Source organism: Corvus brachyrhynchos, unplaced genomic scaffold, assembly GCF_000691975.1.
Source record: "Corvus brachyrhynchos isolate BGI_N302 unplaced genomic scaffold, ASM69197v1 scaffold227, whole genome shotgun sequence".
Taxonomy (NCBI): domain Eukaryota; kingdom Metazoa; phylum Chordata; class Aves; order Passeriformes; family Corvidae; genus Corvus; species Corvus brachyrhynchos.
The window spans coordinates 892872-916818 of NW_008239290.1; positions in this window are offsets into that span (position 1 = coordinate 892872).

Consider the following 23947-nt stretch of genomic DNA (forward strand, 5'->3'; position numbering starts at 1 on the left):
TGTCCATGAATTTTGGGTTCCAGAATGAGGTGCTTAGATCCTAGTTTCACAGGACATTTACTATCACTTTACATATTTTATGCCATGTTACTTATGGCCTTAAAATCAAAAACAGTTATGTTTGTGAGACCAAACACTTCTACAAACGTGAAAGCTATCAAGTAGATTACATGCAAAATTAGGAGTATATTCAACAGTCAGCTGTAAAATTCTGAAGTGACTTCTCTTGCCCCATACAGGCATTCTGGTAGGAAGCAATTTTCCAAAGGGCCTTCTAAGTGCCTTATCAATAAAACAGTCTTTTCCTTTCTTGAAACCCTTGCCTCTTTCTTACATGCCTTCAAGTTTCTTCAGCAAGTTCATTTTCTTGCCTCACCTCTACGTGAAAAAGAAACACTTTTTAAGTGGAATTCGTGTTTTCACTAAGAACCGAGCATGTTCCTGGGATAGTGGGGCAGGCAGAATAGACAGCTATAGATAGCTAAACACTGCAGGAGGAGATGGTGTGTGCTGGCAGTGCTTGTGTCTGCACTTGCAGAAGGATGAGTGGAGTGGCAAGGGGCAAACCCCAGAGCTACAGAGCATCCAAAGGCAAGGGAAGTCTAAGAGAGGCCTCACTGAGGCATGGCACTTCAAGGGGACCCTTGTAGGTAGCACTGGGAGGTGTCCAAGCCCCCAAGTGTGGTTGGGAGGCTGGTGGTTATATTCACCTCATCTTTGAGGTTAGGCAGGACACTGGCAAGGCTCTGAGTATACCTGCTGGGTCAGTGGCCTCTTTCCTTCTCTGAGATCTCTGCCTGCTTGTGCTCAGATCAGCTCCTATGCCTTGGTCAAAGCTGGGAGGAGGAAGTGCTGCAAGAGGCCTTGTCAGAGCCTCCCCACTCTGCCTGAAAGTCCTTGCCTGAGCTGCACCACTCCTGATCCCAAGTGACTGTGATCCCTGGGCTGAGACTGACCTCAGACTCCATCACCAGCTCTGCCCTGCTCTGTCAGCTGGGCAAGTGGCGTGACACTGACCTGCCAGCCTGGCTGTCACCCATGGCACGCATCTTGGCTGCCCTCATGGAGCAACCCTCTCTGCCCCTGTGGGCACAGCTGACACCAGTCTCACACCTTTTGCTCTCACTGGGAAGGAAACCAAATGTGTGAGCCAAACAGGAGCCACATTTTACTCCAAAGAGATCCCATAGGCAACTGAAATACCAGATATCCAAAAGACCTGCCATGGCATCAAAGTTGTCTGCATTGCCCAGTATGATTGTATTTTGTGCCCAATCTGTACTTTTTCCTGATTTCCCATTGCTCTATTTACCAGTAGTCAGAGGATATCTTTTTCCAGTGAAGATTCCTGGTATGCAAAATGGTAGATTTTTTTTCTTAACTTCTTGCTTGGAAAGAACTGTACCTTTTGCATATGAAATTTTTCCAAAACACAGAACCTAAGACAGCTGTCTGGCATTAGAAACTTCTGTTCATCCTGAACAGTTTAAGTTTAACAATATAATAAGCAAGAGTTTTATTGTGGAGATTGTTAGTCAGTCTTAAGTACAGGCATTATTTGCTGCGTAACCTATAATAACAGGTTAATAATAAAGACTGCTGAAGAAAAAGATTGTACATGTTAAAGCATCACCTGTTCCAAGAACTGTGAATCAGTCTCTTAGATATAAATGTAGTCAAAAATAGCTTATAAATGACAGCATCAGATTACAAACCTAGACCTCTTTCAGTAGACTTTCTGTACTGATTTGGAGGGATCTAGCTTATGACATAAATAAAAAAATGCCATTACATCAGGGAAACATTATCAATATCCCCAGAAATTCACCCAGTGTTTACCTCTTAGAAATTCTGCATAGAAACAGCATATCTTCATTGGTGTTTTAATATGTTGCATTGGCATAATACATAAAGAAAATGTAAAATGCCTGTCTCAGTCAATGAATGAATATATTATTTAAAGGTAGATCATGAGCCTCACATGAATTTCAGATTTTATGAGAAAGGTAAGGAGGCTATTCTTCCTTGCTCTCAGGAAAGAATTAGTTTATAAAACTAAAATTAAAGGTGTGAACACAGACAATAGCAGTAATGCTAATTTGTTTCTATTATATGCACATCTATGAACACTGCTTACATTTCATGCAAATAATTTTGATAAGATCATGTGGTACAGTCACAGAAAGTTTTGTGAGGGCTTCTGAATGTGGAGTTGCAACACTATGGCAACATATTTACAGTTTATGGAATTATACCCGCTTTTATCTGGCACCTAAAGAGCATATGTGAAAAAGAGAATTAGGGAACAAGGCAGATCAGTGCTACCTTGTAATGAATAAGGATCCTATTTTATGTGTCTGTCGTCTGTGTCAGAGGAAGCTCACTGCTTCAAATTCATTGTGCTGGTTAGCATGAAAAGCTGACATGAAATGGGAAAGTATTTGCTTTAATAACTGACAAAGTGAGCTCTGGTCAGCACTGAAACACTTTCACTTGAAGGCCCAGCCTTTAAGAGGACAGAGGGACAGTGTGCTAACCCTAGCACAACCTGCCAGTTCAGCAGATCCTTCAGTCCAGTCAGAGTCCACACTTAAATGCAAGGAGAATGGAGTGACACAAATGTCACTGAACAGCTGGTAGAAAGCACCTACATTACAGTCAGGCACCCAGAAAAATAAGTCATGCAGTTTTCTTCCAAAATGAAAGAAGGATGAAGCTTCTTTCTTTTCTTACTGGGGGAGAGAGTGAGAGGAGTCAGGCACTGTGACAGAACTTGACAAACCACTGCAGCAACCTGTGAGCGTTTCCTTTTATGAAAGGTCCATCACAGGCGTGTGAAAGAATGGCAACAATGGTGTATTTTGTCACACCAAGGCACCAAAAGTATCTCCATGAAGCATGGATTGACACTGGAAAGAAGTAGATGTGAATCCTGCTAGTGATATAATTCTAACAAAATAATGCTGCTCCTAGGCTAATTAGTCCTGCACTTATTAGTGCAGAGCTAGCTTGTTCATCCCTGCATATATCCTAATCTAAAACTGAGGAAAATAGTAACTGGGAGAGGACATGGGGAGGGTGGAATGCACTCCTGAGGAGAGCGGCTATAAAGATACAGACTGGATCATGTACATTCAAACAGACACAGATGTACATATTTGTGGGCCAAAGTACTCCTGGCAAGCTTTATAGCAGAGTTAACTGATGAATGAATTTCCTGGTCCTCTGCTGTTTGTGGGCAGCAATGACTCATTCATGCCCAGTTCTGAATTGTGAATAAACCCAGTTCTTTAGGGAATAAAAAATTTTATGAAATTTTATGAGGAACTACCCAGGCAGTCTTCTCTGAATAAACCAGTCTCCTTTCAGGTGGAAGAAGAAAAAATATTGCTGTTTGCAATCTTCTTAAACACCTGCTCCCTTGCCCACTATACACCACTAACACCAGCACTGTCAGACTGAATGGTGTAAAAATCATGGCTTGTGCCTTCAAATCCTGAGATTAGTTTATGTATCATTAGATTTTTTTTAAAGTTTTGGAGTCAAATTACTTTGCCTTCCAGGATCTGAGCCATTAGTGCAGCTGAATGAGCAACATTTTCTGAATATTCCAATAGTATTTTCTGAATAATTTCGTAACACATTGTGAAATTGCCAGCTTGCTGATGAATTCAGTGTGTTTGAAAAATGAGGCAACTTCTCCAGGGAGCCCAATAGCTGTTTCACCGTATAGCACTCTGGCTGCCGGAAAATAAAATAAAAGGTGAACTGGAACCCAGAGTCGTCTTAGTAGATTAGTGCTTTATTGTCTATCACTTTTATGAAACAACATTTTTTGAAGTCAGATATCATAAATCATTATTGATTTTCTCAGAGAAAATTTTGTTCAGGCCTTTGTCCATGACCTCCAAATGCATTGGAGATGAGAACAGAAAGCACATATTTTCCTGGACTGAAAACTCAACAGCAGGAAGGAGCTATGGTGTTACAGCCATGGAAGCTGAACTGTTTGATAGTGTGAATGCTATCTAAGGACTGCAGGATAAAGACTTCTATTACTCTATACCAATGATATCAAATATTCAAATTAAGTATAAATATACTGTACTGACAATAAATATATTTCATTAACATAGTGGTCTTCTTAATTAAGGTAAGCTATATTCCCCTGAAAAAAAGCTCTTAAATGTACGTAGAAGGGATTCACACAGAGGTCACTCTGGCTTTTAACACACATCCAGGGAACCTTAGTTCTCCTGTAGGAAGGGCATTTCTGGGGTTAACTTGGTCAAGGCCAGAAATGTTTCACTTGTATTGTGCAGTTCTACCAAATGCAAATTCATAAATACAATAGGATGCAGTTTTCATGAGTGGTGTAGAGTGTATGATAAAATCCCTTTTCAGTGACTAAAGAGCCCAATAAATTATCCTGCAAAAGGGAAGGAATTTATTGTTTTTAAAGGTGAGGTGCATGAAAGCTTCTATTGTACTTGATTTCCACCACCTCTTTTTTTTCACAACATAGAGTTAGAGAGTGGAAAAATATGATTAATAGTTTGGGATTTCTGAAGCCTTGACAAAAAAAAAATCTTACACAAACTGGCTTGTCTCCATCCACAAAAATTAAATTTCAGAGGAACCTAAAGGAAGATTTAAACCTTTCATTATGGGAAACAATAAGCACTATTGAAATGTCTGTCTTGCCACAAATAAATGATCTAATATATCACTTGGTTAGGAATGGATGATTACACTCCTTCAGAACCTGATAAGCTCTTCCCAAATTCAGCTCTTCTTAAAAGGTTCCAAAAAATCTTTTATAAAGCAGCTAATAAAAAGTGAAAGGAAATACTTTTTAGATAGCACATACAATTAACCTGGGGAAATCATTGACAAGGAACATTATTGAAGTCAATTGATTATTGGATCTTTAACAAGATGAGATTTGAATATGAACAATGAGAATACTCAGCACCTCATTAAACTGAGGAAAAATGTGTAAAATTGTGCGCTCTCAAATGACAGCACAGAAGCCAGCAACTAATTGATCATGGAAACTTCTTAGGCAGAGTAATTCATAATCATCCATTGAAGAACTTTGATATCCTTCAGAATATCCTATCTTTTCAGAAATATCCTATCCTATCAGAAATACAGTCAGAAATACTGTAAACCACTGAGGACTCTGGTACAGCATAGTACTTGATATTCCATGTTCCCTAAAACTCCCTTCTGCAGTCAGGAACTGTATGATGAGTGATTTATTGTGCTTGGCTTGAAGGGCAAGAAAGATGGCCATTTGGGCTCATTACATGAGATGAGTGAATGTGAGTGAGTTGGTTCATGCAAGATGCATGTTGAGTAGAGGTCTACAGCTCTGCCAGAGCCCTTCTCCCTCCTGTATTAAAGACCACACCTGCAGTGCACCCTGAAGTCATCTAAAGGATGATTAGTCACAACTTAGTTTTGTTTTGCCCCAAAACTAAGGCCTTCCATGTACACATGGTAACTTCAGTGGGAATGCAGCCCTTACCCCTACTTTGCATTCCCAGTTGTGACATATATATGAATTTGGAAGGACTCTCTTTTACCCTTGTGGAATTTCAGTTAGGTCTTCCAGAAATACAGCTACATGTCTTGTTTTCATGGTTTTTGATGTTAATAAGTCTAACAATAATTTATAACTCAAAGTTCTGTATGGAAAGAAACCTGGAAATATATGAATATAGAGCTGGGGCATCATTTCCATGATGAGTTTTTATGAAAGAAAAAATTTTTGGGGCTGATTTGTTCTTCTAAAATAGAAATGTTGCAATTAGCACTGGAATTACTTCTTACAGTTTCAAAATAATTAAATATGAGGAAAAAATATTCACTCATTGCATAATGAATCCATCCAACAGGGCACAATAGACACAGTCATATTAAAATCTGGATCATTACCCTTCTTTTCCTGCAATTAAGGACTCCACAGGATGTGGATGTTCCATTGATATCAGTCAGTCTAATAATACTTTAATTATTTTTAAAAGTCAGATAAGATGCAGAATCTGAAATAAAAGTAGCTCAATATTGTCACACAGACACATCGGCTTACCTTCTCCCTGCTTGCATATCTTGCACATGCTTTCAGAAAATATGCGAGCAGTACCACATGCTCTAATGCTATCTTACTGAGAGGTAACCTTATGTCTATCATGTCATTTGTTTCCTTTAACTATCCCTCAGGGATTAGTTTGACTAGCCTATTGCTTCATGTTTGGATAATGTAGCTAATCCTTTCCAGTTTCATTATTCTAATCACTTGCAAGCTGGCTCCCTTTTGCTGTACTATATGGCAGCCAGACAGTTCTTCCCTCCTTTGTAAAGTGGCATGCACTGAAAATGCAGAACACCTTTTTTGTAGCCTCTATTTAAAAGCCAGGTTTGGCAGCTGGTTTAGTGTATGTTTCAAAACTACGTAGACATAAGGGCCTTTGGGAGATGATGCTTTGCATCAGGCTGTCTTTTTAGATCAGTGCAGACTTTTTAGATTTTCACTTCCAATTGCATTCTATCCATAATTTCTGTGTTTAAATGCTAGCCATAAATGTGCATGCCACTAAAATATCCGAAAACTTTGAAAGGTTTGATTTTAAAGTGTCCCTCTGGTGATATAATATACTTTGAGAGGAAAAGATACATTGGTATTACTTGCACTCCACACACCCCCTCTAGGATTTCCACGTCATGTTTGCAGAGTTTACCAGTAAAAGCATATTTTTCCTGTCCTCAATGTTTCAAATTCACTGTAACTTGCAAAAAAAATCAACATTTTTATCTGTTTTGTGCATAAAGAGACAAAATCATCATAAATTTCCAGAGAGAACAAATTTAGAGACCAGTACAATAAGCATGAAAAATGCCTTAAAATGTGAAGCAAGAGCCAGAGAAGGAACAAAACAGTTTTCATTTCTTTAAGCAAGGTAAACATTTAATTGTTGGAGGGGGCAGTCCCATTTTACTACCATGACCAACACAAGAATTTACCACAAAGAGAAAAAAACACTTTCCTTTTCACTATTTTCAACTTACCAAAACATTTCTCAGCTTCAGTTACTGCATCTGTAAAACTGAGGCAATCATTTATACTTACCTGGCTGCTCTCACTGAACATGTAAACATGTAAAACTCCATTTTTATGTTTGTCACAAGCTAAATATTACTCCCACTTTAAAGATGAGAAAACTGAGCAGTTAAGAGGTGAATTGCCAGCTCTGAACATTTTCTCTCAATTGCTATGACCTAATCTAAACTTCTTATATAATCTTGAACATATACCTGAAAAGATTTCCAGGTGTTTTGGGGTTTTTTTTAATCCTGTCTACTGAAAGAATGTCAGTCTTTTTCTCTTTTGGACAGAACTCAAAATCATGGATTTATCTGATTCAAAAAGACTGTAGAATGAATTTAAAGATCAGCTTTATCCACCTCATATTCCTCCTGGTGCTTTTTTTTCCAAGTGGCTAGATTTCTTCAGAAAACATCCGGAGTACATTTATTTGGCTTCATCTCCAAATTACCTATTGCATCTGTCCAAATAGGCATTTTCCAAATGATCAGTTCCATCAGTCACAGAAACTTTCTGTTCTCTCTGTCTTTTGCCAATTGGAAATACTCTCTTCTAAATAAAATATAAAAAACCCAACTTCACTCACAACTGAATGTTATCAAATGCTTTTCAGCACTAAGACTGTCTATTGGATTTACACGTGTGAGAGAATATTTGACTATTTTCTTCAATTGAACTCTGTAGGCCTTTATGCCTTCTGTTTTGTGCAAGGACAGCCCTTTGCACATTGATTCAGTGCAGCAGAATCTGCCTGGTCCTACAATACCAGTCTATTTCAGACAAAAACTCGCTAAGATGTTTTGGAAAAAACTCATGGAAATATCTATCAATGACTCTGAACAATGCATCTCAACTATGGACTTGTCCTCAAACATAATAAACAGTAAATGATGAGATGCTTGCATTAAATATTCATGTGATTTAAATAAAATACTGCAGGGACATGGCAAAGAAAAGAGAAAGGGTGAAGTGGGCTGTGTATTGGCCCTTATTTAAACTGTAATAATAACATGTAAATCAGATTGGTGATCCCATCTCAGCCTCCATCTAAGTCCATTGCCAGTCACACGTTATATGATGTCACTTTTTCCAGCATGATCTGTAATCTGGAAAATGGCTAGTTTCACATCGTATACATATACATTGACTCCTATACATCAACTAAGCATCACAGAAATTAAAATTCCAGTGCCAGACTCTGTCAACAGAATGAACAGGTTGGGAAAAACAGGCTTGCTTGAGGCTAGAGTTGAGATGAATTTAAAGCTGCGATGAATCTGTATTTTTCTCAGCTGATTCAAACTATACTGATAGCTTGCTATTTGGTTGATAATATAATTGGTCGTAATGTTGTGGGGGAGGGAAAAAAGGGTTTTAGGAAAACAGACAATCTCTTTAACTCCAAATTGCCACAGACACTCTTTTCCCATAGTCATAAATATACTACAGGTTGAATTTTCCTGAGGAAAAGCCTTGCTATTGTCTATGTTGCTTGCTAAATCTAGGTCAAGAATGAAAGGTTTAAGTGACTGAGAAAAAACAGCTGTTGATTTTTCAAGCAGTTAATCAAAATCCAGGTAATTATTTCTATTGCACTCTCAAGGAAGGAAATAGATAAAATGAGATGCAGACTACTTGATAACATTAGGGTTTGTTAAAAATTTTCTTCATCTGTCTAAACTGATATGAGGAAAATTACTCAATATTTAAGAACTTGCAACAGTTTTAATTATTTGGTATAATTGATGAGGAGGATGCACTTGAAACTTCTTTTGGTTACAATATTTTTTTTACAAATTACATTGCCGTTGTTATGCTTTTAAATTGGTATAAATGAAAACACAACCCTATCTGTGTATTTTATCCCACTGTCTTGGGATTTCAATGGTCCATTGTAACAGGCTGAGACCTTTTGTAACATTGATTCCATTTACATTATCGTGGAAATGGCATACTTTTATTCTTATTTGTTTCTGCACATACAGAGTCCTTGTACACCTCCTTCAGTAAAAAAAAAATTAAATATTGTTTTGCCTTGAATTTGCAGAGTTAACATTACAGAGAGAGCTGGTAATAATATTTCTTGATGCATTATAGTGTTCACACACTGACAAAAACGTTTTACTTGGCACACAGGTAGAGTCTTCAGATATTCTGCTTCACGTGACTGAGGAAAGAAGGAAGGAAGGAAGGAAGGAAGGAAGGAAGGAAGGAAGGAAGGAAGGAAGGCTGGCTGGCTTTCATTTTAGACATAATATCTGTATGTATTGTGAAGACATCCGTGACTTTATACAGTGCTTCTGTCTTTTCTGTATAAAATCAGTTGAAGACGATGCAAGCTACAACTTGAACAATCTGTGGCAGATTTGAGTCTTTGATGTACTCTTGAATGTAAGATTTTTGGACTATTTTCTTGGCATTTTGGTTTACTAAATACAGCTTAGGTGCTTACTATTACTTTACAAGCAACCACTAGTCTTGACTTGGATTAAAACATCATGTCAGAGAAATCTGGCTATGTTATCTCTTCCTCTTGATAGTCCTGGCTGATCAAGGGATTTTAAATAGTTTGGTGGTTCTGGACTGAAGCAATCTTGTCAGTATTATTTAAAGGAATGCAGAATGCCTATGTTATTTCAGCTATAGGGAAAATTACACTGACATTGGAAGGCTGTTTCTACTCTTTAAAAGTGCCATTTTATAATTCCTTTGTTGTTGTGCGCCCTGACTATTTAAGTGCAAGTAATAGTTGGGAAATGTGTAAAGAGACTTTTTAAAACCTATCTGATATTAAGCCTTGCTTAAGCTTTATCAATGCTGCATAGAAAGATTATGAATATGAAAATAATATACACTACTTTTGATAGATTTTCTTTCACCAGCCACCTTATACGTTTTCTTAGATCACCTTGTCATATACTAAACTAGAAGGAATCAAGAATTCTGGGTAAATATTTAGGATACCAGTTCATAGATGAAAGATTATTTAGTTTGTCTATTTGTTAATGCTGGGCTACAGTTAAGAATGCAGGATATTGGGGAAAAAAAACCACCCCAAAACATAATGAACTCTTTGTTATAGCTACAGTGGAATTTTTCTAAGATCAATTAAAAAGGATTCTGACCTTGAAGCAATAATCCAGTTTTCTTTGTGCAATAGTCATTGAAAGATTTAGATTAAGATAATTCATAACTTGAATTAGATTATTCACAACTCAAACCACAACTGTATCTCATCATCTCCATCATATGGATGTGTTTTTCCTGTTAAAAATAAAAAGGAAAATACATTAATGATAAACTTTTAACACAAGTAAGAATGGAAGAGAATGTGACAGCAACCTCCCTTGCTGCTATTTGCCAACTGATTTTATTTAAATCCAAATTCTTCAGCTGTTGAGGACAGTGAAAGTTTTCCTTTGATTTGGTTGCACTCATGATTTAGCTGTTTGGAATAAAATCAGATGTATGGCATCACCTATTTGTGTTCAATCATTGGATATGGCACACATTGAAGCAGCAAGGGCTCCTCTGGAATGTAAGTCTTTGACTAAAGCTGAAAGCAGCCACAGAGGTGTTAAATTTTCATTTGCTTGATGGGAGGGAAAGGATGACTAAGTAACAAAAGTTCAGTCCTACTAGTTCTGATCACTGTATTTTTAGAATCAGAGATTATAGGATATCTTGAGTTGGAAGGGACCCACAAGGATCACAAAGTCCAACTCCTGACCCTGCACAGGACAGCCTGAAGAGTCCCATATGTGCCTGAGAGCATTGTCCAAATGCTTCTTGAACTCTGTCAGGTTTGGTGCTGTGACTGCTTCCCTTGGGAGCCTGTTCCAGTGCCCAAACACTCTGTATGAAGAATCTTTTTCTAATAGCCAACGTAAACCTCCCCAAACACAGCTTCCATTCTCTTGGGTCCTGTCACTGTTCACCACAGAGAAGTGATCAGCCCCTGCCCCTCTGCTTTCTTCTGTGAGGAAGCTGTAGGCCACAGTGAGGTCTCTCTTCAGTCTACCTTCTCCAGGCTGAACAAACCAAGTGACCTCAGACACTCCTCATAAGGCTTCCCCTCAAGGCCCTTCAGCAAACTTGTGGCACTCTTTTGGATACTTTCTAGAAGTTTTATATCCTTATTATATCGCGTTGCCCATGAATCCAAGGTGAGGCTGCCCCAGTGCAGAGCAGAGCGGGACAATCCCCTCCCTTGCCCAGCTGGCAATGCTGTGCCTGATGCACCCCAGGCCCCTGGCTGCCAGGGCACTGCTGACTCAGATTCAGCTTTCTGTCCACCAGGATCCTCAGGTCCCTTTCCGTGGCACTGCTCTCCAGCATCTCATTGCCCACTCCGTGCGTACATCCAGGGTTGCCCTGTCCAAGGTGCAAAATACAGTGTTTGCTCTTGTTAAAATTCACATCGTTGGTGAAGCACAAAAAGATACACTTGCCTTTAAGTACATGAATAATCCTACAAAAATCAATTTTTCTTTTCCAAGAAGTATGATGCAAATAAATGCCTACTTGTTAAATCCTGTAATCTTATTTTCCTATGCTACAAACATTTGAACTGTGGGTGCTGTTTTCAATTTGCATTTCTAAAACTTTTTTTTAAACATTAGGAATTATTCCATTTTTCATTACTCAAAGCCAGCTAGTGTTTTTTAAATATAAAATCTACTGCAACTCTAGGTTGGAGAAGGGGAGAAAAAGTAAAAATTAGTGCTCAATACGATTTAATTTTCAGAAAGGTTGTAAGTGTCTGAGAGAATAGTAAATAATTCAAGTTACCCATTCTCAGTTATACAATATTGAAAATACTCTGTGGCATAAGAAGTATCTGTAAGAAGATTCTAGAGTTTTGGTACTAATTCTGACCGGGAGATTGGACATGTCTTCTGCAGAGGCTAGCTCTTCTTAAATTTATGCACGGAAGCTAAAACCAGTTTCTATTTCACATAGATTCTTTTGGTGTTAGCATGCTACAAATAATTAAACTTAGTAATGACAACAAAATCCACTCTGGGTTTGAAATGAGTCTACATGTAAACCATTGCAGGCAAAAATTTTAAACTGCTCTAACTATTTTGGTTAGGAGATGGAGGATAATAGACAACTAAATTAGACTATAGGCCTACCTGTTCTATAAATGAAGTTAGATAAAATTAATTCTTCTATTTCCGTCATTCTCCCACCTCCCATTCTTCTCCAGTCACAGGTTATTTTATACGCTGTTTTAAATTTCTTCTTATAGCAATGTTCTCTGCCTATAGTGTTCTCCTTTGTTATGGTAATTTTACATTATATCTCAAAAAGAATGTGGACAGTGGATTGGTACAATCTAAAAATTCCAATCAGGGAATAGAATGAAATCATCTTCATTGTTGCCAACAAAGTCATTGTGCTGCATCACCAATTTTTAATGAAAATAGTAAGGAATAATATCAGTTAGTATTGAACAAATCTCACTCAGCAATTTTTTGACCATCACAAAAGCTTTTAACTTCAAAAAATATAATTTAGGAAAAGAGAAGAATGTCACAGTCTTTATACATATATGTACATGAAAGAGAAAAGTGTAACATAAAATAATGAACACAATAAGATTTTTCATTCCTATTCCAAACATTTAAGTATGCTTCTGAAGAATGTTGTCATATAAAAAAACAACTCCACACTTACTAATAATTAGCCATCAAAAAAACTTCCAATATGAATTTTAACTTATTTCTCCCTTGTAAATAAGATATCTGTATTTTTTCTCTAACTAGACAGTTTATAGTAGACTGGCTCCTTTAAAGTCTCGGGCCAGTATTGAAGATTTTCTATGAAGCATGTAAATGCTTGCACATTTGTAAAACATATATGTATAGCATTTCAATGAAATACAAATAATCCCATTATTTTACATGTGCAAAAAATAGTCTGACTGGACTGGCAGTCTGTCTGCTATATTTAACAATTAGTTTAATACACAAGCTCCTTGAGGAAAAAATACAGAAGGGCTGCCAATTTTCTGTATGGTTGGTAGATCACTCATAGCCTCAGGTTAATGAGCTCTAGTTTTTTTTCTCTGACCCCTTCCTGAAATGCCTGTAGCAGTGTTTGAAGTGTGGTTCTAGGGCTGCTATCATCCATCCCGATTTCACATTTCTAATTAGGCCAAAGGTATTCTAATCAAAATGTAAAAATATGAAAATGCTCTGGTATGAGTAGAGTGATAATGATGGTATTCACTGGCAGTATGATAACAAATAAAACAAGGGAGGGCAACAGTGAAAACACAGATATATTTTTGGAATGGTTTTCCAAAAGAGCTCAGCACCAAACAATTCCAGTTTAACTGCTTAATGAAAATGACTGCATTTTTACAAGTCATCAGCATCACTGACAATTTTATTCAAATATGTTACAGGAAAGAGTTTTGACAATTTGACCCTAATTGTGGGAATGACTTTTCAAAGTCTGACCAAGATAATACACATACTAGATCTACAAGGCTTTCATAAAAAATATATATAAATAAAACAGCCTCAGATTTTTATTCTGGCATTAGCAAATGTCAGCCTAGTAATTCACAGGAACATGGTTACCTTGGCCCTGAGTCATCAGGGGAGTGAACTCGGGCAACACAGCAGTCATATCTGTTGAGGCTGATGGGGTGTCTTTGCCATTTAGATGGGCACACCTCTAAGAACTTGCAGCTGATGGATTTATCAAGAAAATAAGAATTATTTCTTCTATCACATGAGGAGACTGGGGGATGAAAGGGAGATAGTAACATATGGAGCTGAGCCAGAGAAAGAGAGAAAGAGAAAGAGAAAGAGAAAGAGAAAGAGAAAGAGAAAGAGAAAGAGAAAGAGAAAGAGAAAGAGAAAGAGAAAGAGAAAGAGAAAGAGAAAGAGAAAGAGAAAGAGAAAGAGAAAGAGAAAGAGAAAGAGAAAGAGAAAGTGAAGTGAAGAAGACTTTGAGGTAGGCTTTGTGCACTTTGACAGTATTTTAAAATACAGGTCAAAGAGAGAGGGTAAGTGAGAACTGGCTAGGGAATATCTGGCCAAAAAAAAATATGGTGCAGACCAAGAAAACTTGAATAGTTATATAACTTCCTGGAAAATGTCTTTATATTCAGTAATTTTTGAGATATGCTGACTACTGTTTAAATTGAGATTCTTTACAGTAAATTCCGGACTGATTAATGCTAATGTGAAATGTGCTTCAAAACAATAATATCTTGGGGGTTTGGGGTTTTTTTTAATGAAAAGATCTACTGGAGAACATATGACTTGTATTCTGCCTGATACTATTTCTCGATCAGTGAAGACAATATTCAATACTTAGTATGATTATCATGACATCCTGTCAAAATGGATAACCAAGAATTTAATGAGAAACATGCATACAATTGTTGAGGATTCTCCTAGTCCTAAAGTTCCTTTTTCCATCCTACCTTCTTCCACCCTCTTCCCTCCCTGTAGCCTTCATTCTAACCCTCTGTTTCTCCTTTCCCTCCCTTCCAGCCTCCTCCTAATTTTCCTTTCATCTGCTCTGTTTCTCCCACCATTCAGATGAGGTCTGCTAAGGTGGTTACTATTCTGCTTCTATATCTGCTCTGAAAGGGATTTCATTTCAACTTAGAGAAAATGCTGGCCATTGGCCTACAATTCATTTGCCACGACATTTTCAAGAGCCTGGAACATTGAAATACAGCTTTTGATGCACTGAGAAGGTTGTGATTGACTCCTAGTCCTCCACTCCCAGCCTTAGAATTGAGTGTAGATAAATGCAGTTCAGCTTGTTTTGTTCCTGAAATAAGTTTCTACAATGGCACTTGCACCCTGGGACACTTGTTCCCTGGAGGACAGCCTCACTTTACTGAACTACTCTCAGTTCGCCAGGCAGTGGTTCAGTTGTGTCAATTCTGCCTGCATCTGCAATATTTTCAAAGGGTCTGAAGCCTGAACTACTTTAGGAGACTTGAAGGGAGCAACCCCTGCACTTGGCTATCATATTGCACTGGTGACACATGACACTCTTTGTGTACCTGCCGAGTTCAATATTTTGAAAACTGACACTCTTATTCTTGAAATGGGCCTTTTGACTGCTTTAAACCTCTAAGTTGTTAATGGATGTGTTTCTTCCCCAACAGAACTGAATAAACCTCCTTGTTTAACCTCTGTCTCTGTTGCGACAGGCTGTGCTGAGTCCGGCACTGGGCTGTGCTCTGGCACTGGTGCATCAGAAAAGAAGTGATTCCCATACAACGGGAACTTAGATGTTTGACTTTGTCTGGGGAAAAAAGCTGTCCTAGGAGTTACAAAAGCAGGAAAAGAATGGCTTCATAGAATACACTACCTCCCAGAGTAGGATTTTCACATTCTTGCCAACAAGGAAAAAAGAGACAGTTTTATGTATCTGAACTTATGCAAGCTGAATAAAATGATTTTGAGGGACACACACTCCCACAGACAGGAGGACATTAAATGCCAGTGATATGCAAAATATTTTTTTATCAAAGGCTTTCTAAGTAGCACAGGTGTTATTCCAAATTAGACCAGTGGTCTGTTTAATTCATTTCTGATTCCCTCAACATGGCCTGTAGTAGATGTCTCTGAGGGATATTCCAGAAGCACATCATAAAATGGCTGGGTAGAATGGCTTATATAGAAAACATTTTTTTTTCACCTTCCCTTTTTGTCAGAGGTTAGCTAATTCTGCATCAAAGTACTTGTTAAGATCTTTAATAATGTATTTTGAATATTCTTACTACCTGATGCATGGGACAAATTTTGCAGATCATTCATGTTTCAATTACATACTTTATAAAATTCACTAACAGGAAGACAGAGGCACTTTCACACTGTAACTCTGGATTTATGCTTTTATTTAATGCTGCTAGAGAATGATGCTACTGATTTTGCAGAGCTATTTTTGGGTCTGATATTTCTGCATAGTTTTACTGTGTTTAGGAATACACCAGTAGATTCTGAAGAGAATTTCTGCATTGTATTGTACACATGAAGTTGGTTGGACACTGATTTCTTTTTTTTTTCCATACAGAAATTTAACAGAATAAAATTGGTTTATGATGCCTGATCTCAAAGAGAAGTATAAACTCCTTTCCTGGGCCACATGCTAGTATCCAAACAAATAGTTGTGGCTTCTGTGGTCCTGCCTGTGATCTTTTGCAATCAAAGATTTACCTCTCAAGCTTATTCCAAACTTTCAAAAATTATGGAAGTGCTGTGTGATGCTTTCACTTGTGACCTATTAGTGCCAGACTAATAATAAATGTTTTTGCTGTAAGATAACTAATTCCTGATAACTGAAAGTAATGTATGCATTTAATGATAAAATGGTGAGAACTATGTGAGACAGTTCGTTTCACAAAATTTGTCAAACAGAACTGAAGATATCTCCGATTCTACAGTACAACAAATGATCCATAAAGCCAATGTTTTGGTTTCTTTATCAAACAAGTTAACTGAGGATAAACATAGGTTTTTTTTAATTATGCACAGGAATCATCAGTACTTTCTATCAAAATTGGTGAGTATATTGAAACGCAAGCTCATGGCAATATTCTAAATTCTCAGAGTTCTTTTCTTTTAGTTCAGGGCAATCTTTTCTTTTGCTAATGCACCTTGAAAGCACAGTCTGCTGCCTACCTGGCAGCCCCATGTGGAACTGTTGCGGCCAGTTGGCCTGTGGTACGAGAGACAAAGAGAGTCCTCTGATGAGACAGTCCCTAGTATCAGAGAACCTCCCCAGGTTAGGGTGACAAAAGAGGTTTCTCCCAGGATGCTCTGTTCTGCTATGGTGTACCCCGGTTCCGCCCATGGCCCCTCCGCCCCCCTTGTTACCTTATATGTCCCATGCCCTAGAAGTTTCTCCACTCCAGGTTTCCCCCATTGGCCCTTGCCCCATCACCACTCCCTCAGAGCTCCCTATTGGCTCCCATTCCCCAGTCCTGCCTGTGCACCACCCCAGTGCCCTCAGACCATTGGTCTCTAATGCTTGCTTCGCTCCCGTACTTAAACCTGGACCCTCTATTGTCTTTTGTCTTCATCCCTGGACACCTTCATGGTGTGGCTGCAATAAACCTCCATCTGTGGAACTCTACATGGAGACCCTTCCCAGCTCTTTGCCGTCGACTCGCATTACTGGAGCTATCCGTATGTGTGTGCATGTACGCATGTATGAGCGTGTGCTGTTCCTGCCGAGCGGCTTCGCTGAGGAGACGCTTTTGGAAGGTTGTGGCATCGCGCTCCGGCACTGCAAAGACGTGCGCAGAAAGAGACATGAAACTAGAAACCTTGAGATCATGAGGAGTAATGAAGGTGAGACCAATGGCAGGCACTGCCCCTGCAGTACCAGGTTTTAGTTTTTAAAACATTCCAGTTGTTGGTAAAGGAGATGGGTGGTGGGGAAGTTACCTGTGCTCACACTGTGGAAAAGGCACCTCTAAGGCTGCCTGACACCAGCAGGGTTTCTGAAGAGTTCAGTTCCTGGAGGGAAGACAAGCCCACTAGGCAGCCAACCAACCAGACACACAGAGGAAAAATGAGCCTCCTAACTTTCAAATCAACCTACGTCCTGTAGAATGTAGAAGTGAGCCAGTAAAGGAAAAATGTTCTTCTGAATCCTCTCCAACTCATTTTGCCAATTCCCTGTTTTGTTGAACCTGAACAAAGTGATTGTGATATTGCCAAAATCATGCAAGTTTTGAGTTCTAATGCCATCACCATAGCACAGCCACAAACTGTCTATAAAATTCTGTAGTTCTTTCTAGCCATTTCGCAAACTAAGTAAACCTTTATGTAAGTGTGTGGTTTATTTGCATTGAATTCTGCAGCCTGATCCTTCTTTAACTATAGTAAATGATGACAGATATCCTTGACTACTTCAAAATGGCTCTAATAAACCAGCCTTATATTCTCATAGTAACTAATTAGCAAATAGCCTGAAACAGTTTATTTGCTGTCTTGCTTCCACAACTGTAGTCTAGTTCTTGTTAAAATTTTTTATTCATAATGGAAATGTGAAGACTTCACTCTGAGATAGACTTCGTTTCACATCTGTGGCAATCACCAGAATTTTTAGAGGAAGAAGCATTAAGCATAGACACACTCATCCATGCATTACCATCAGGCCAGTTGGAAAATGGGATGTTTTAATCACGCTTTGAAAAATTGTTTGTAAATGTCTAACCCAAAAGGAAAAAAATACCCAAAAAACCCCTAGAAATCTTTTGCCACAGCTATCTCACAACTACCATGTAAAATGACATGATCTGTTGTCTCCCAAAATACAGCAGTAACATACATATAACACTGCACACTACAGTGTGCAAAGCCTCATTATGATAAAAAGATATAAAACATTCAGGACAAAAGTATATGTGAGAACGATAGGAAATAATAAATAACAACACGGAATTATCTGAGTATTTGGCATCCCACCCCTCACTCATCTTTTACTCCTGGCTGATTCACTCCGCTAGTCTGATGCTGCTCTCCATTTCAGAGTGGGTTCTCATTTGTGTAAGACAGCTGGGAAGTGACTGTCTCACTGTGTCTCAAATGGCAGAGCTGGCTGGCTGGCCAGTCTCTGCAGATTCATCAGCAGTGTAGAACATCATAGGCCCACAGACCAGCAGGCCAGAGGCATGAGCCAGGTCCAGGGTCAGTCAGAGAAGTCCATGGAGGTTGAGCCAGGGACAGGACTGAGGGCCCCAGGCTGGGCTCAAATGGGAAGCTGGGCCATGGCCAGGAGTTGGGAAGGACGCAGGGAGTCCAGGCAGGGCCAGATGGGGCTGCTGGTTGTCTCCAAAGCCTTGAAACCTTGTAATTGGTCACTGTTATAGACCATTGCAGCTGAGAGCCAGATCTAGTGGAGGGTCATTAATTCCAGTTATGTCTCTGTGCAAAACATTATCATTAAGCTGAGTGAATGAAATATAATACACATGTGTCAGACAACATCTCTGGAAGTGTTCAAGGCCAGGCTGGATGGGGCTGTGAGCACCCTGCTTTGGTGGAAAGTGTCCCTACCCATAGAAGGAGGGCTGGAACTGGATGACTGTAGGGGTTTGCTACAGATGACCTTAAAGGTCCCTTCCAACCCAAACCATTCTATGATTCCAGGAACATGTGTCCCTCTGGGTTCTGAGTGGGAATGAGTGTTGTATCCCAGAAAGGAGGAGTGGCTTAATTTAAGGACTTGGCCAAAAATTGAAATCTGAATATCCAACAATGTACCATAATTCTGATGCAAGTGTCTCAAATACTCCTGATTACGTTAGGAGAGAGAGCCGTGTTTAGACGAGTACCTGGACACCATAAGTTGAGAAATCTACTACCAGATAGTGAGTCCTCCTAGATCTCCTAGAGGAGGCTTACACCATTCTGGAACAGCAGCTACAAGCCACCTACAATGCCCTGACACAGTTGGGACAGCACTGTGTGGCTGTACTTAAGTGAAGGGATTGAACTCACAAGTGCCTGAAAGAGATCTAGCTGGTTTTGGAAAAGTATTCAGAAATAAAATGGGCTTTTGAAATTACACATCTGAATTACTATCCTGATTTCTTTAACTGTATTGACTAGATCTCCATTGTTTCTACAGGGAACTCATATAACTCACAGGCAGACACCACATCTAGGTTTCTACAGTTTAGGTATGATTCTGACCACAAATATTTCCATGTGCATATGATAATTTTTCAGAACATGCTCCAAGTACATTATTATCTCCAACATGGTAAACGGCAAATAACAGCTACATGGGAAGAACTGGATTTTTTTCAGGTTAGTAAATATTAATTGAAGATGAATGTTTGAATCTGACTGACCTTCAAAAATGGGTATTTCTTGATCCCCTGAGTTTGCCTGTTCCTCTTATAAGAGCACCTGTAAAAACAGGGTGTGTTACTAGCAAGACCTTGTTTTGAAGTATCTGCCTGCATGTCCACTGAACTGTAAAAAAAGTGTAGAAAACAGAGTTAGCCTAAGTGCTTGATATGCTGAGACTTTTTTCTTTAGTTTCATTAAAAAAACAGAACCCTGGGTTCTCTAGGGGTGATGTGAGGGGGGCCAGAAGAGGCACAAGGTAAAAAAGTACATCTCTAACCACCATGGACAGGTTTTTAGCACAGCAACCTCCAAGGGAGAAATGTCTCTTCATAACCTCTGTTGGCCTGGACAAACTTTCCTTCTAGAGGTGAGTTGAGCAGCTTGCTTGCACACCTGCCCACACCTGGGCATTGTAACTCGTGTTTTCAAATAAACCTAAGTAACTTTAGAAAGGCTACCTGATTGCTTGAATGTGTTTCGGACTGGCAATAGTGTCTCATAAACATCCCAGTCCAGGCACTGCAATCTGATTTGTGACTCAGTTCTAAAAAAATCCAACAAAACAACAGCAACCAACAAATCAACAAACAAACTTTTGTATTTCAGGCAAGAAGTAGCAATTGTTTAAATAGACTTTATTCATGCTTAGCTCATTGACTTTCCTTACTGCTGTCAGATTATTGGGAAAGTGATTTTAGATTTCCTTGAAGGGCTGAATATAAGTAGTGAGGTTCTAGACTGCCCTGGAGAAAGGAACAGCAATTATTATTCCCAACAGTGCTCCAAGAGTACATTATAGTTGGATTTTTTTTCTGCAGGTGACAAAACAACATCTGTGCTCAGGCTCCTTTTCTCCCTCAGCAGACGCATAAGATTCTGCAAGAAATTAAGTGATAGGTGAGATGGATTGAATATAGGTAGCAGAAAATTATTTTTTCTGATTTCAGCATTTTTTAAAAATTTCCAAATTGTGGCAGTATTCAAAAGTTACAAATAGTTCCAATAACTTGGATTATCTCAATCTGTGGAGTCATACAATTTTCCATTTCAGAACATCTGACTTGTGTCTCAGATAGGAGTGATCAGATGTCAGTATACACAATGGGAGTAGGAAAAATTTTCAATGGTCAGATTTACATACTCTTACATTTTTAATTAGTTTTGTATGGATTTTTAGGAACTTCAGACACTTTAACATAGCATCTGCAAAATGGATCTTTATACAATGTTGAAGTGTTAACCTCCCCCTCAGGAAAGCAGGCTCAAATAATTTGTGATTAAATATCTTTCCAGAAAGCCAGTATCTTATATTAATAACTGGTTACACATAGCTGCAGCTGTTCCATGGTTACATACAGTATGAAGATTCTGATGTTATTTCTTCATGCTCTGAGAACTCCTCTGTTTTCTATTATAGAGGTGAACTCGATAATGTATGGCTGCTATCATTCAAACGACTTCTCCAAACACAAAATCAAAGTAAGATATCTAAAATTTCTGTATTATAAGCACACTAGGAGATATTGTGACAGTCAAGCTTGATCAATTTATAATGTATCTCTGTGATCCATTTGATTCTTTTGATACCATTTTCACAAATAATTATTGCTTTGCTTTGAGGTTTCTGCTGTAGTGACTCTTGGCTGTATCTTCTCTGCTTCTTTTTATAATGCCCAGCAAGACAATTCTAAATATCAGATATGACATCTTTCCCATTGAACACTGCAGTCAGAAGTTCCCAGGTGTTTCTTTTTCTTAGAGATGCAATAACAAATGCATAAATGATAGAATATGAAAACTCTGAAACAACATTGATCCAATGCTTCCACTTGTCTTATCAGAAGTTGCTTTTTGATCATCTTTTGTGTTTGCATGGTGTTTAATTGCAAAGTTCATTTGATTTAATATATATTCTTTACCACTACAGGCACCTGTTTTGGGTTAGGGACTGACTTCTTCCCAAAATCTTGTCTGGGTCCATTGATACAGGAGCTTCTGCATGCAAGGATCTGCCTGTGGAGTTGATAAGTGAGCTGCTGATGAGCTACCTTTTCTTCACAAGTGCAATTTTCCCTTGAATGGTTGTTGATTATGAAGAATATCCTCCCCCCTTACATCATTCAGATAAATGTCTTGTGCAAATAGCTCTTTAAAGCTAGGTTCCAAGTACTGTAAATTTAGCAAAAAGTTACATTTACCACATCCTCTTGCACAACATATTTTGTTGCTTTATCCAGATGCTTTTCTCTCCTGAAAGTGGCTTATTCACTGTTATCTTTTTAAATAAGTAAATTCAATAAAATCTATGAAAAATCACCTAGGACTGTTTTGTTGCTCAATTAAGTATTGGATATTCACACTGAATACTCTGAAATAATTCTAGCCAACAAATTATTACCTTTGGAGTTACAATTTGGATTTTGAGAGTGAGGCAATGTTTGAACAGGGATAAAATATTTAATGTTTCTTACAGAGTAATTTTTTAGTGTTTTACTTATTTGGAAACTTTAACAGATAAGCTCAGCAGTACTGAAATCTGAGTGCAAGTATTTCTGCATTTGTCTACTCAACACTCCTGTAGGTATTTGTTATTACATCTTACTGAGTGGGAGTAAACTTTTTGTGACATCCTTGTTTTATTAGAACTCTCTGAAAATATTCTGTGAATTTCTTTTGCTGTAAGTAATACATATTTAACACAGAAAGGCAACAAGCCTTCCACACAATTAATTAAAAATTAAATAAAAAATAAAAGCTGTGGTGTTCCTTCTCATCTTTAAAGAGCTTTTTACTTTTCAAAACTGCTTGGTTCTGGATTGAAACATGAAACCAAAATCATAATAGTATAAATCTGCAAAGAAGTAGGAAACAGTGTAATAGTTTTCAATAATTCTGGGTGAAAAAAATCTGTTTGGATTTGTATAATTCATTTGTTTTTTTTAATGACATTTAATTGTTTTGATACAGTTTTGTTTTCATTCCAGAAGACTGAGTCGCTGCTTATGTTTTGCTAAAACAGAAGTTGGTACCATTTGTTTAGAAGTACTTTGATTTTCTGTCTTTTAATATGCATTTACCATTTTTAAATGCTTAACATTTACCTACCAGTGATTATTTTCTCAGCATTTTTCTACAAATAGCACAGATTCAACTGATACCTTTCTGATCAGAATGAATAGATACATGCATTCAGTCATCTGTAAATGAAACAATATTGTCTGATGAAGTTCACAGGTTCAAATTAATCCCTACACTTCAAGGTCTTTTCTGGATCATGTGCCTTCTGATTCTGGTGCTCCCCCTCCTTTCCTGCCCCCAGCACTGCCCTGACTGGTCTCTTCCCACGTCTCAGTCTCTCATTTCAGCTCTTATGTGTCATCTTGTCTCCAGCATGCTGTCTCCTGGCCTTCCTCCATGGCATCTACCCACTGGGAGCATCGTTTTGTTTGCTGAAGTAAAAAAACTTGCTTTGAACCTTGCACTTGATCCCAGTCGATGATGATGTCTTGAGTGTCACCTCTTAGCCGTGCCTTGAAAGATGGGTACCACGCTCAGCCCCTCCCTCTGCTGTTTGGTTTTGTTGTTTTTTCCTCCTGCACCACCCATTATTGTCTCTGCTGTGGCATTGCTGCACACTTTTTGTCAGAGATTCAAGAGATCTGTGTTCAGCATGCAGATCTGCACAGTTTGGGGTTTTTATTGTGAACTCGGATAACCCAACAATAAAGAAACACGTTTCTGTTTCTCTTGTGCAGATAGATAAGAGTGGGTCTTGAAAATAAGTTGTTAATTCACATACAGGCTGAGTACGTCTGAGTGTATCTAAAGTGCCCTTTTGGTACTTTTAAAAATATTTCTGCATCTTCTCTGTTTTTATTTATAATGCTGTAACCTTTCTGATCCTTTCAGTGTAATGCTACTCTGTACACATGTAAAGCTACCAAGGAAACCCATGGCAATGCGTTCCTACTGGAAATTTCCCTAC